At 48.8% G+C, this 15,723-nt stretch overlaps 1 protein-coding gene across 1 annotated transcript in view; it reads left to right on the forward strand.

The window, feature by feature from the left end:
• Positions 1-10,253: 10,253 nt before the first annotated feature.
• The window catches only part of TAGLN (transgelin), a 48,673-nt gene continuing 43,203 nt past the window's right edge, over positions 10,254-15,723 (forward strand). The window contains exon 1 of the mRNA XM_053691394.1: positions 10,254-10,359. The gene's annotated coding sequence lies outside the window, so the exon portion shown is untranslated. The remainder of the gene's footprint in view (positions 10,360-15,723) is intronic.

The raw sequence follows: 15,723 nt of genomic DNA on the forward strand, positions 1-15,723 counted from the left end.
TTCGCCTGGGAAAAGCCAATTCTTAGGGGATAACACTGGGGTACCTCTAAGCATGGTCTCAACTAAATCCCCTCACTCCTCTTGGATCCTGGTACTTGTTACCCTTACCTTTCTTCAGAATACTGTCCACACTCAAGCCTTCATTGATTCAGGGCAGCTGTTAACTTCCTGGATCACTGTTTTATGATTCAAGCTGGTTTGCCTCTTCTGCAGAAAAGACATTGTCTCAAAATAACTACCCTGGATGGCACCCCCCTTGGTTCGGGTGTGATCCATTTTGAGTCAGCACCCCGGACCCTGACTGTGGGAGTCCTCCACACTGAACAGCTGCAGTTTGAGGTCATTCATTCCCCAGCACATCCTGTCATCCTTGGTCTTCCTTGGCTTCGGGTACACAATCCACAATTCGATTGGGCTGAGGGACAACTGGCCTCCTGGGGTACCTCTTGTTTCCACTCCTGCCTTGCTAAAGTCATTCCTCTGCCCCATATTAGCATAGCCAGTATACAGACTTCTTAAAACCTTCCTTCAGTATACACAGACTTTGCGGATGTGTTTGATAAAAAAAAGTAGCCGACGTGCTGCCACCCCACCGTCCTTATGACTGCAAGTTCGACCTATTTCCCAGAGCTCCACTTCCTAAAGGGAGGACTTATCCACTCTCCAGGGATGAAACCAAATCCATGGAGGAGTACATCCAAGAGAACCTAGCTAAAGGGTTCATTCGCCCTTCCTCCTCTCCTGCTGGGGTTGGCTTCTTTTTTGTCAGTAAGAAGGATGGTGGGCTCAGACCCTGCATTGACTACAGGGCCTTGAACAACATAACCATCAAGAATCGTTATCCCATACCATTGATCACCGAACTGTATAATTCACTCCAGGATGCTCGCTTTTTCACCAAATTGGACTTACGTGGGGCATACAATCTGATTCGCATCTTTCCAGGCCACGAATGGAAGACCGCCTTTAACACAAGTTCTGGGCATTACGAATACCCTTTGGGCTGTGTAACTCCCCTGCAGTCTTCCAGGCATTTGTCAACGATGTCTTCCATGACCTCCTCAACCGCACTGTCATTGTTTATCTGGATGATATCCTTGTTTTCTCTTCCACTTTAGAGGAGCATCATAGGCACGGGAGACAGGTGCTTCTTCGTCTCAGAGATAATTCTTTGGTAGCCAAGCTAGAAAAGTGTGAGTTTGATCAAGTTCAGATCCAATTCCTTGGATATGTCATCTCGAAGGAGGGTTTTGCCATGGATCCTGCTAAACTCACCGCCGTACTAGAATGGCCTCAACCTACCTCTTTAAAGGAATTGCAGAGGTTCTTGGGATTCTCCAATTATTACCGCAAGTTTATAAAGAACTTTTCTCAAACAGTAGCTCCTCTCACTGAATTTACAAAATGGAACAAAGACTGTAAATATTGGCCTCCTTAGGCCATAAACGCCTTCTCTTGTCTGAAAAAGGCTTTTTGTTCAGCTCATGTGCTCCACCATCCTGATCCTGATCTACAGTTAACTTTAGAGGTTGATGCCTCCGAGATAGGGGCTGGAGCAGTTCTTACCCAAAGGGACTCTGACTTCCAAGTCACACCCTGTAGCCTTTTTCTCTAAACACTTTACTCCTGCTGAGAGGAACTACGATGTGGGTAATCGTTAACTCTTAGCCATTAAGATGGCCTTGACTGAATGGCGTAACTGGTTTGAGGGCTGTTGCCAAATCCTGCCTGCTTGACCATTCTAGTGGTTCATCCTTGGACTACTCTGCTGTTGCCGCAGGGGACGGTCCTGCCTGTGGTGAGTGCCGCCTTCCTCATCTCACTAACTTTCTATGCTCTGGGATATTCCCTATCATTCCGGCTCGACGCCGGGATAACAAGACTACTGGCTGAGTTTGGTCTGATAGAGGAGTATACCACGAGCGTTACAAAACGGAGGATTCTTTCAGATAAGATAAATGGTGTATGTGACGGATACCCCGACTACCCCGGCTGGGTAGCTCTGCCAAATGGGTCCTGCTTCCTCCCTGCCGACTGTAGCTATGTAGCTGGCAAGTGACCACAGCCTGTAGCCACCCCTGATGCCCAACAGCACCAATATTGGCTACCCAGACTAGGTAACTCTGCCAGAGGGTCCCTCCTCTGCCTGGAACAGGCTGCTATGTAGCCCAGGAAAGGGATTTTAGCAGGAGCCCACCCAAATAACTAGACATGCTAGCATTCAGGTGAAACAGAAACTGTTTTTATTGGAAAACACACACCCCTTTTATACACAAAGCTCATCTTGATAAGACACTGGACAATCCCACAATTTTTCCGCCATTCCCCCCCTCCAGGCAGGCGCCTCCATAGGAGCCACAGTCCCACAGAATCCCAGTACTCAGTGGTGGTGGTTTCGGGGTGATCCTGGTGATGCGGCGGCACTTCCAGTGTGTCATTTTAAAGATACAGTCCGTTGAAGTTATGGGGTAGGGGTGTCCAAAAACCCCAGTTCCTAAAAGATCTCCCCTCCGATAATTCCCCCAGCTCTTGTCCTCCCTAGGAGCTACCTATTCCCAAAAGAGTGGAGCTCTGGGGCAAAGGGCCACTGGAGCGACCAGGGGTAAATTTAGCTGGTGTCCTACTGTTCTGTGGCCAACTGGGAGTTCCAGGAGCCCAGCCAGCCTGAGAGGGGTTAGGTGGGTGTCCGTTGTGAGGCAGCCCACCTGTATTTCCAGGAGCCCAGCCAGCCTGGGGGGGGGGGTTCCCGGTCATAGATCAGCTCTTCCATAACCAAGTGTACACAGCAAAACAGCACATATCTGGGAGATCCTGTAAGCCATGAAATGACCAAATTTAATGTAACAGGGAGTGAGCCATGTAGTAGGGGGTAGCCTTGGCTGTCTGGTATTCGTGACATCTCCCTCCTTCCAGTTCAGCAGATCCGGCTAGACCCTTAACAGGTCGGCCTGGGGCTGTCCGACAGTGGCCCTTCACTTCTCGGTTGCTGGAAGAGGTTATCCCATCTCTCCTGGGCTTGGGGCATCCTGGGGGTTCCTGCTGGCATTTATCCCCTGCGCCCTGGGTGCAGGGATAATCACACAATGCAAAGTCCCAAATAGGTTTGCCAAGGCCAGCTCCCAAACAGTTGTTCTCCCACAAGTTCTAGTGTCTTTAGGTTCCATGGCCACACTGCCTCCCTCTGGGATACTTGGTTGAGTATCGGCTGACCCACCCACAAACAAAGCCAGTGCTGTATTCCCACCCCAGACTGGAGGGTGAGGTTGCTACTTGGTGGGGCAGGCAAGACTTGGGTGCCCAAACTTGTGGCACCAACTGCAGGGCCAGGTCTCCCCCGGGCACCATGTCATATCTGCCCCCTGTGGGAAATCCTCCTGGGCAGAAAAAGGGTAGAGATCATGCCCAGCTGCTGGGGAGAGAGACAGACTGTCTCTCCTCCTGGGAAGGGGATCTGACGCTGGGGAGGGAGGCCAGCTACCTCCACTCCCTGAGAAACTGTGCTGTCGCTGGGGAGGGAGAACGGCTGTCTCCCCTATCTGGATGGGGTGCTGCCACTGGGGTGGGAGACCAGCTGTCTCCTCTCCACTGGGGTGGGAGACCGGCTGTCTCCTCTCCATGCACCTGGCTCTGCCACTGGGGAGAGACACCGACTGTCTCCTCTCCTAGGAAGGGGTTCTGTGTAAGGGGAGGGAGGACGATTACCTCCGCTCCCAGGGGATGGCTCTGCCACTGGGACGAGAGACTGGTTGTCTCCTCTCCCTGTACCTGGCTGTTCCGCTGGGGAGAGAGACCGACTGTCTCTCGGGAAGGGGTTCTGCCGCTGGGCAGAGTTATCGACATCCGTCTCTCCCTGCAAGGGGTTCTGTGAAAGGGGAGGGAGGATGACTACCTCCGCTCCAAGGGGATGGCTCTGCCACTGTGGAGAGAGACCGACTGTCTCCTCTAAGTGCTCCTGGCTCTGCCGCTGGGGAGAGAGACCAGCTGTCTCCTCTCCCAGGAAGGGGATCTGTGTAAGGGGAAGGAGGACGACTACCTCCACTCCAAGTAGATGGCTCTGATGCTGAGGAGAGAGACCGGTTGTCTCCTCTACCTGTACCTGGCTCTGCCACTGGGGAGAGAGACTGACTGTCTCCTCTCCCTGCTCCTGGCTCTGCTGTTGGGGAGAGAGACCGACTGTCTCCAGTCCCAGGAAGGGGTTCTACATAAGGGGAGGGAGGATGACTAACTCCTGTCCCTGGTTTCCCGGAGCTGCTGCAGGGGCTTGGCACCAGCACTTCTGCTGGGGTGGCTCCCTTCCAAGTCCATAAGCTCGGGCCTGGCTGCTGATCTGTATCTAGCAGCTCGTCGTCGCTTATGCTCTGTTGCCACTCCTCAGAGGCCAACCTCCATGATTACCAGACTGCTGCACCACAGCTCCATGCAGACTCCATGGCATGCTGCTGAACTTGGTCTAGCAGCCTATTGTTTGTCTTTCCCAGTTCCCATTCTTGGAAAATAAGTGATACCATATTGGATACCAGCCAGGGTACCCCCCGAGAGATCCAACAGCTGCTCTCGGGAGAGGCAAATGTTCTTTACTCTTGGTGTTGCCCAGCTCCCAAATTCTGGGTCCTCTCTCATCTTTTCCGATAGTAATCCAGGGCCGCCAAAGCCCTCTGTGGGGGTGCAGTCCTCCAGCCATGGCTGCACTTGCATAGCGAGCCATTGGAGGGCCCAGTAGTCATCCTCCACCCACATCTCTGCCTGGACCAGTCCATCTAGTTCCAATAGCTATTCCTCCATGGGCTGCTCTTCCAGGAAAGGCACTCGCAAGTCCTACCGGACCCAGTACCTCTCATCTGTGGGGAGGACCTTTCCATCACAATCCTTTTCTTTTTGAAGCCTCTCCCTCCATAGTTGCCGACGGACAATGCTCCTCCAGCTCAGCTGGTCCTGTTCAGAACCAGGACCATCCAGCTGGGTCAGCACCTCCTGTACTCTCCTTAGGAACTCATTTTCCATAGTTACCGGCTACTGTGGCACATCTGTCAGCAGAAACTGTGTGAAAGAAGCAGATCCCACCGCTTCCAACAATGTGACAGATACCCCGGCTGGGTAGCTCCACTAAACAGGTCCTGCTTCCTCCCTGCCAACTGCAGCTATTTAGCTGGAAAGTGACCACCCCTGTTGCCTGACAGCACCAGTATTCAGGGTCCCACCCTGTGGCAGACTCCGGCAACCCAGACTAGGTAGCTCTGCCAAAGGGGCCTTCCTCTGCCTGGAACAGGCTGCTATGTAGCCCAGGAAAGTGATTTTAGCAGTAGCCCTCCCAAATAACTAGACATACTAGAGTTCAGGTGAGACAAGAAATGATTTTATTGGAAAACACACACTCCTTTTATACACAAGGCTCATCTTGAATAAGACACTGGACAATCCCACAATTTTCCCGCCCCTCCAGACAGGCTGGCACCTCCATAGCAGCCACAGTCCCACAGAATCCCAGTACCCAGTGGTGACGGTTTTGGGGTGATCCCGGTGGAGCAGCAGCACCTCCTGTGTGTCATTTTAAAGCTCTCGGTCACCAGATGCCAAAGTCCAAAAAGCGGGGTGATTCGGTACTGGGGACCAGAGATACAGTCCATTGAAGTTATAGGGGTAGGGGTGTCAAAAACCCCCGGTTCCCAAAGCAGCTCCCCTCCGATAATTCCACCAGCTCTTGTCCTCCCTAGGAGCTTCCAATTCCCAAAAGAGCGGAGCTCTGGGGCAAAGGGCCGCTGGAGCCACCAGGGGTAAAGTTAGCGGGTGTCCTGCTGTTTTGTGGCTGACCGGGAGTTCCAGGAGCCCAGCCAGCCTAAGAGGGGTTAGGCAGGTGTCTGTTGTAAGGCGGCTGACCAGGAGTTCCAAGGAGGGTTTTTTCCAGTCATAGATCAGCTCTTCCACGACCAAGTGTACACAGCAAAACATAGCATGCATCTAGGAGATCCCGTAAGCCATGAAATGGCCAAATCTAATGTAACGTAGTGAGCCATGTAGTAGGGGGGTGGGGGTAGCCTTAGCTGTCTGGTATCCATAACAGTCTATCATGCGGAATTGTCTGGAAACCTTTTTAGGCACAACCCCTAAAGGGGACACCCTCAAGTTCTTCAATGGCAAGGCACGAAAGAGACCAGCCATTCCACCCAATGCCACTTCTTTCAATAACTTATCTCTCACAATCCCTGGATGTTCCCTAGCTGATATCAAGTTCTTAGAAACCCGTGAACCCGACATTTTAACAAATGGAAAATGAAACCCGGAACTAAACCCAGACAACAATTCCTCATCCTTCGCCTTTCCCCGGACCTTAGCCTATCGCCTTAACCAAGGCACCATCTTTACTAGATTCACAGGTGTCTTGCCCCGATACAGCCACTTCTCCTTCTCTGAACTCTGATCTGTCCTTTTTAAAACATTTTGCGGAGTGCAATTGAATTGAAAACACAAACCTTTTTGCATCAAGACAGTGGTACCGGTACCTGCGCCCCCACCAGTAGAGGCCCCTCCGACTCGAAAGGACTGCCCTGACCTCAAAGGTGTCATGATCTCAAGTTATATGTCCATATTCCTATCATCCCAACGCATACTGGGTCGCACGGCAATCCGCTGCCGGAATTTCTCGTCATAACGCCACCAAGCTAGCCCACCATACGTGTGGTAAGCCGACAAAATTTCATCCAAATAACAGAACAGAGCTGACCCCTGCTCCGGGAATTTCTCAGTGATCACACTAGCCAAGATGCAAAAGGCCCATGACCAGTTACCAAAAGTTTTTGGCAGCTTCCTATACCGCTTCTTCCTATCCTCTTCCTCCTTTTTATTTCTTTTAATATCTCAAGGAATTCCCGCTTCCAAGCTTTTTCCTTTACCTCTTGCTAAATGCAACCCCAGAGGCCTAATGGAACATAGGCATGGGCATCTAAAGGCCTCTTCTGACAATTTCAGAGCTCTGCCCACTGAAGGGGCCCCCATGCTGGTCGCAGCGGGCAAGCCCGCAGCAGGGTCAGCCTGCACCACCCCTTGACCCAAAACTGTGGTGGGCCCTACCCCCGTCTGCACTTCCCCAACAGTCCTGCTACCTGAACCACCACCATCCTGACCTACCCACGCACCTGCCGCGTTGGCCCCCACCACACTACCACCAGACAATCGACTCTCAAATGAAACAATTCTTTCAAGCCTTGCAACAAAGCCCCTGTACCTGTATTCACAGGAACATTGAAAATGCCCCCCCCATTCCTCGAGACCACCTCACCTAATGCCTGAGGTGCCGTTACTGGTCCTGCCGTTCTCTCCATGGCATGCTGTGAAGAGGAAGATTCATCCCTTGCAACCCAGTCACTCCTCTGCAACAGAGACCTCTGCCTCTGAGGCAGTGAAGTCACTCTGGAAGAAGGAGGCTGCCGCCGGTCCTTGCTCCTGCCTCTAGGACTTCTGTCTAATCTGCCCCAAATAGAAGAACCTCTGTCACCCCACCTTCCCCACCTGGACTGAGTAGACCGTGATCTCCCCCGCCGTGTTCCAGCTCCAGTACTTGTCGCTGCCCTCCCGCCACCACGGGAGGCAGTAGGTTCCTAAAAAGACAAAGACAGCAGACCCCATAACACCCAAATCCCTATTCCTACTTCTGCATCTATCCCTCTGCTCCCACGCCTCTGCTTCCAGCAGTCCGACATTGCCCAGCTGCGCCCCCTTTGTCTATGAACTTGCAGAGTAAAACAATTCAATAACTGCGCCAAGGCACCAGGTTCCCCCACCTGACCAGTTGTAACAGGTCCTGCAGACATCCCACCAACGATTCCATCTCATCAAAATCGCTGCAAATTTCCTCCAGCACAATGGAATCCCCATCATGCGTCAATCCATCCCCAGTATTTTCATGCAGCTGGGCAGAGTCACCAGCCCTGCCAGTAGCAACCGCTTGTTCCGCCACTAAAAAAGAGAAAACATGAGCCAAATCCCACACTCTCATTCCCCAACCCCAAAACCGTCCACATTCACACATACCCAAGCTTCCCAATCGCCCACAGTACTGGACACGAAAAAATAAAAGTGATGGGGGGGGGGGGGGGAGAAGGAGGAACAAACCATTACCCAAAAGCTAAAATGCCCCCCATCCCCTTTCCGTTAAGGCATCTGCCCTGATTGCCAATATCCCTACCTAAAGCTTCCCTAGAAAGGAAAGGGGAGAGGGAAAAAACGGTAAAGAGGGAGTGGGAGGGAGGGATCAGAGGCCCATCTCCAAATTCCCCTTGCATATCAATCCCGTGTGCGGTAGGGAAACACGAACAGCCAGCACACAGCCTTAAGGCCCCTCATATCCCTGCACCACCCATTCCCCAGGCATGCTCAAAAGGCATCCGGTGCCACCCAGGTGCACTCACCCCATACCACTTAATGTTCCCAAATCCTGTCGCTGCTCTCCCACACATTCAGTCCCTGGAAGAGAAGATCCTCAACCGCCAATGCCTACAGCCAAATGCCGATAATATTCGATAGCTCAGCAGCCTTACCTGCAGGCAGCCCCCAGCAGCCGTATCCAACTGCTCGCGATCTGCGATGCATAACTCTGCCCCCTCACTTCAGGCCCGCGGTGATGACGTCACTGGCGCCCGGGCATCAGACCAAACTGGATCCACAATAGGCTCAGGGCCTACCACCAGACCTCGCCGTGAAGTCTCACGCGGCTTCCTAGCCACCGTGCCTCTCTGTCTCTTCGCTCCAGATTATCTTGAGGTCCGCCTCATGAACGCAGGACAGATGACTTAGGGCTCAGCCTCACTGGAGCCTGCGATTGTCTCTGAGGCCTACAGGAGCACGCTGGAGTACTGCTTTCTGCCACTGGATCCAGGAGAGCTCCTGCTCCCCGAAGTTGTTTTAACAGCCAAGCAGCTCCACGTTCCTTAGAGAGGGCTGCCGCCGCCTTCAGCATGTCCTGAAAGGGATTCCATCAGGTAAGCAACTTGCACAGCACTCAAAAACACTGAAACAAAACACTTAGGAGCTTCTTTCCACTTTCTGGTCCAGAATGAAGAGGTCTTCACTTCCTGAAACCTCTTCTTAAGTACCCCTTACCACTAACACCTCCCCTTAACCGCAGCCCATGATACAACGTTGCAGTCTGCCTTCCTTGGGGTCAAAAGCCCTTTCTTCATATTCTTTACATTCAGGGCTGCCTTTATAGTCAGTAAGCATGTGAGTTTCTCTGTCTGTTGTGTGCTTTATAGAAAGTAAGCTTGTGAGTTTCTGTCTGTTGTGTGCTTTATAGACAGTAGGATTGTGAGGCTGTCTGTAGTGTGCTTTATAGACAGTAAGCATGTGAGTCTCTCTGTAGTGTGCTTTATAGACAATAAGCATGTGAGTCTCTCTGTAGTGTGCTTTATAGACTGTAGGCATGTGAGTCTGTCTGTAGTGTGCTTTATAGACAGTAAGCATGTGAGTCTCTCTGTAGTGTGCTTTATAGACAGTAAGCATGTGAGTCTGTCTGTAGTGTGCTTTATAGACAGTAAGCATGTGAGTCTCTCTGTAGTGTGCTTTATAGACCATAAGCATGTGAGTCTGTCTGTAGTGTGCTTTATAGACTGCAAGCTTGTGAGTATTTCTAACTATAGTGTGCTTTATAGACAGTAAGCTATTGAGAATCTGTCTATGGTGTGCTTTATAGACAGTAAGCATGTGAGTCTCTCTGTAGTGTGCTTTATATACAGTAAGCTTGTGAGTACTTCTAACTATACTGTGCTTTATAGACAGTAAGCTAGTGAGTTTTTCTGACAATTGTGTGCTTTATAGACAGTAAGCTTGTGAGTATTTCTGACTATAGTGTGCGTTATAGACAGTATTTCTGCTACTGATTTCAGCTTATACGAACACTTGTTAATTACTTTGCTCACAGTTGTTTTAAAATGCTTTATTTTATCCGTGTAATGTACTTGTGTATAGCACTGTGTAGTATGTTGGCACTTTATATTTGATACAGTTTGTCCCCACACTGTGCTTGTAAAACTTATATTAATTGCTAAAAAGAAGACAGAGGAGTCCTGTTAATAAGTGTAGGTACACTAGGGGTTAACACTAGAGATGCCCCCAAGTCTATAAAAGGTTTTGCTGGAGAGAGCCAGCTTCTGTGTATCCCACATCCCTTAGGTATCCAGGGAATGTCTTCAGCCCCAAACACAGCACTTTGTGAGACATTCCCCTAATATGGTGCTGGGAGACGCAGAGCTTGAGGGTGGGGGTGGTCCCATATTACAGCAGGCTCAGACAGACTTTATCTCTGCATCCTGCATCTTAGTGAGTGTCAGACCTCAGCATCCACCGCAGGCTCAGCATCTTCCCAAGCCAGTAAGTATGGGGAGGGGGGCTGGTCTGATATGGGGACACAGACAAAGCCAGTGGCCCCAAATAACAGGCGCAGCAGGCGAGGTGTAATCCCACTAGACTTAGACACATAGGCGCATAATGTCAACTGGTCACACCAGGCAGAGGGGGGCACTGTAACTGGCACTGCACTAGCAAGTGACACAAACGCAGACCTATCACAGCACAGGGACATAATATCAGATGGCAGCACCAGGCAGAGGTGGCACTGTAACTGGCACTGTACTACAGGTGACACAAAGAGATGTATCACATCACAGGGCACTAGCAGGTGACACAAACCCAGACCTGACACAGCACAGGGACATACTATCAGATGGCAGCACCAGGCAGAGGGGGCACTGTAACTGGCACTGCACAAGAAGGTGACACACAGGGATAATGTGACATACAGATGTATCAGAACACAGGGACATAATTTCAGATGGCAGCACCAGGCAGAGGTGGCACTGTAACTGACACTGCACTAGCAAGTGACACAAACCCAGACCTGACACAGCACAGGGACATTCTATCATATGGCAGCACCAGGCAGAGGTGGCACTGTCACTGGCACTGCACAAGAAGGTGACACACACGGATAATGTGACATACAGATGTATCAGAACACAGGGCCATAATTTCAGATGGCAGCACCAGGCAGAGGTGGTACTGTAACTGGCACTGCAGTAGTAGGTGACACAAACCCAGACCTATCACAGCACAGGGACATAATATCAGATGGCAGCACCAGGCAGAGGGTGCACTGTAACTGGACTGCAGTAGCAGGTGACACAAACCCAGACCTATCACAGCACAGGGACATACTATCAGCTGGCAGCACCAGGCAGAGGGGGCACTGTAACTGACACTTAGCTATCTGCACACCACTGTCCCCTGCAGGTACCATACACAGGTACATAGTGACAGACATTTCAGCACAGAGGTAAATACATACATCTATTACATTCTAGAGATAATGGCATACAGGTGATATGTGAGCTAACATTAAAATCTCTTATTAACCATTAGTGTGTCTTCTGCAACCCCCATAACCACCTCTGTTATGTTGTTAGCCAGATCTCTCTGTATTGGTCACTTACCTGCCAAGTAGACTTCACTATCTTGTTACTGGTGACAGGTCTCTTTTTTCCTCCCTTATAATATCTTATCCCTCAGAAACTCTCCCTCCCCATAACTCTCACCAGAGTATGCCCTGGGACAACTACACATATCCCTCTGTGCCAAGAATTCATCACATCCTTTGGATAAAATGTTATCTTCATGCTGTTCTGCTCCAGACTTTATACCTGAACTTCAGTGAAGGCTTTATTTGCTGTTGGCTCATGGATAGCTGAACACGTGACAGTTTTGGACTCCAGCACAGCTCTGCAGGGATACAGAGTGTACTGAGGGGAAGTGCAAGGTCAACCTGGTAGGAACATCAGTATTTACAAACTGACAGGAGTTACAGCTGAATCCTGAGATAAAAAGGCCATTGTGCTCTTGTTCTGACCATGCACCTGATAGGGACCTTTGGATACCCTGGTTGGATGGTCTATGGGGGTCACAATACTTGCAGGAAATTTCTTTCAACTGAAACCACAGTGAATTGCAGCCACTAGTAACTAAATTATTGGGAGTATTTTAAACCAACATTGAAACTGTCTCGTATCCTCCACTGAGACACAGTTAATGCAACTTTTAAACTCAGTCTGCACCAAATAAATTCAAAACATAATAGAGGTATTGGAGAGTAAAATACAAACAGTATTAGCAAATAAATGCTCATAGCCCAAATTATTAGCTTACACATTGCTTTCTCAACAGCATAACAAAACAGTCAATAGTATAAATGAGGCTCAAGCTCTTTGCCAAACATCTAGTTATATGGGTTAATTGTGTTTTTCTACTCAGAAGCCAAAGCAGGATGGGCGTGTAAGCTCCTGAGATGACACCTCCATTGATAACTAGCTCTACTGTAGAACACTGAGTTATCCATTGATATCTAGCTCTTCTATAGGACACTGAGTTATCCATTATTATCTAGCTCTTCTATAGGACACTGAGTTATCCATTGATATCTAGCTCTTCTATAGGACACTGAGTTATCCATTGATAACTAGCTCTTCTATAGGACACTGAGTTATCCATTGATATCTAGCTCTTCTATAGGACACTGAGTTATCCATTGATAACTAGCTCTTCTGTAGGATACTGAGTTATCCATTGATAACAAGCTCTTGTATTGTACATTAACGTATCCATTGATAACTAGCTATTCTGTAGGACACTGAGTTATCCATTGATAACAAGCTCTTGTATTGGACATTAACGTATCCATTGATAACTAGCTCTTCTGTAGTACACTGAGTTATCCATTGATAATTAGCTCTTCAGTAGGACACTGAGTTATCCATTGATAATTAGCTCTTCTGTAGGACACTGAGTTATCCATTGATAATTAGCTCTTCTGTAGGACACTGAGTGATCCACTGATAAGCTCTTGTATAGGACATTAACTTATCCATTGATAACTAGCTCTTCTGTAGAACACCGAGTTATCCATTCATACCTACAGTAGCTCTTCTGCAGGACATTGAGTTATCTATTGATAACTAGCTCTTCTGTAAGGCATTTAGTTATCCATTGACAACTAGCTCATCTGTAGGACATTACATTATCCATTGATGACTAGCTCATCTGTAGGACATTACATTATCCATTGATAACTAGCTCATATGTAAGACATTAAATTATCCATTGATAACAGGCTCTTGTATAGGACATTCAATTATGCATTGATATCTAGCTCTTCTGCAGGACATTGCGTTATCCATTGATAACTAGCTCTTTTGTAGGACACAGGTATCCATTGATAACTAGCTCTTCTGTAAGGCATTGAGTTATCCATTGACAACTAGCTCATCTGTAGGACATTACATTATCTATTCATAACTAGCTCATATGTAAGACATTAAATTATCCATTGATAACAGGCTCTTGTATAGGACATTCAATTATCCATTGATATCTAGCTCTTCTGTAGGACACTGAGTTATACATTGATATCATCCAATTCACAGTCATGCCAGGGTATAAACTGCCCATTTAGGGGTATCCAGAAAATCAGCACCTTATAAAGTGCCAGATAGGAATATAGAATTAGGCCTTTTGTCATAAATCTCCTCTAACCTCCCAAGAGTTTGTTTATTCCATACTGGCTGATGCCAGGTGCCCCCAATAATATTACATTTGGGCACTTGTGTTACCATAAGGGACCATTAGAACAGTTGCTATTAGCTCTAACTGTACCCTCAGAAACATTGTCCTAATATCACTTGGCATGACCCCTCGGCTGGTAGAGCAATAGCCAGAGCTTAACCATTTTGTGTACTGGCTACTAGCAAGGTGTGCCCTTGATTTCCTGTTCTAGATCATAATTAGACACCTGGGGGAGAGATGGACAAACAGACTGTGATAATGTTACTTTCTGGTTTTCCTAGATCTCTTTTATGCAACATACCAACTAGCTACCAGTCAGCTGTTCCTTATATTTTGTTTTGTCAGCAAATTTGTGCTCGACTCCTGTGCACTATCACCCTGTATATAGTGCAAGAGCCTCTGGCAGCTGCACCTGTTATTTAATGTCCCTTCATCTATAACTGTCCCTCATCACCCTTATCTCCCTTATTTTACCCATGTGTATTACCTAATCCCCCCAATGTATATCCAGCCGCAAGGACCAGGCAGTGTCTTGTAACCTCATATTGTTTTCACTGTGATATAGGTGAGAGGAATAAACATAACCCACAGGAATTACACACCAAGGTATAGTAGTAACTGTAGGCATAGTTAATCACACACAGATAACAACATGATAGCAACAGACAAAAGGGACATGAAACAACATTTTTCTTTCAGATAATACAATTTTAAAGCAGCTTTCCAATTTAATATTATTATCTATTTTGCTTCTTTCTCTTAGTATCCAGTGTTGAAAAGTATACCTAGGTAGTTTCAGCAATGCATCACTGGGAGCTAAGTGCTGATTGGCCGCTACACCTTTATGCCTCCTGTCATTGGTTCACATTATGTATTCAGCTAGCTCCCGGTAGTGCATTGGTGCTCCTTCAACATTGATAATGTAAGTGAATTGGAAATGGTATGCTCTCTCAATCATGAAAGAAAAATTAGGGGTTTTATGTACCACAGCACAACCTAACACTGTACACCTTAACAAACCCAACACACCCAGAACACCCCAGCACACCCTTACACAGTACACCTTAACAAACCCAGCACAACCTAACACATCCCAGCACACCCTAACACAGTACACCTTAACAAACTCAGCACACCCTAACACACCCCAGAACACCCAAACACAATCAAACACACCCTAACACACCCCAGCAAACCTTAACAAACCCAGCACACTCTAACACAATTGAACACACCCTAACACACCCCAGCAAACCCTAACAAACCTTAACAAACCCAGCGCACCCTAACACACCCCAGCACACTCTAACACAACCTAACACACCCTAACACACCCCAGCAAACCCTAACAACCCTTAACAAACCCAGCACACCCAGCATACTGCGGCACACTCTAGCACACCCTAACACACTGCAGCAAACTCTTACATACCCTAACGCACCCAAACACACCCCAGGACACCCTGACAACCCCTTTCATAACTTAACACACCCAGCACACCTATGCACACTAACACACCTTAAACCCAGCATACCCCAGCACAACCAACACACCCCAGTGCCCCCTAACACACCCAGCATACCCCAGCATACCCCAGCACAACCAACACACCACAGTGCCCCCTAACACACCCAGCATACCCCAGCACAACCAACACACCCCAGTGCCCCAAAACACACCCAGCATACCCCAGCACAACCAACACACCACAGTGCCCCCTAACACACCCAGCATACCCCAGCACAACCAACACACCCCAGTGCCCCCAAACACACCCAGCATACCCCAGCACAACCAACACACCCCAGTGCCCCCTAACACACACAGCATACCCCAGCATAACCAACACACCCCAGTGCCTTCTAACACACACAGCATACCCCAGCATAACCAACACACCCCAGTGCCTCCTAACACACACAGCATACCCCAGCACAACCAACACACCCCAGTGCCTCCTAACACACACAGCATACCCCAGCACAACCAACATAACCCAGTACCCCTAACACACCCAGCATACCCCAGCACAACCAACACACCCCAGTGCACCCTAACACACCCAACATACCTCAGCACAAACAGCTGCTCATCCAGCACAAGCCAACCTAATGTTCCTGACA

Source organism: Bombina bombina, chromosome 8 (assembly GCF_027579735.1).
Source record: "Bombina bombina isolate aBomBom1 chromosome 8, aBomBom1.pri, whole genome shotgun sequence".
Lineage (NCBI taxonomy): Eukaryota > Metazoa > Chordata > Amphibia > Anura > Bombinatoridae > Bombina > Bombina bombina.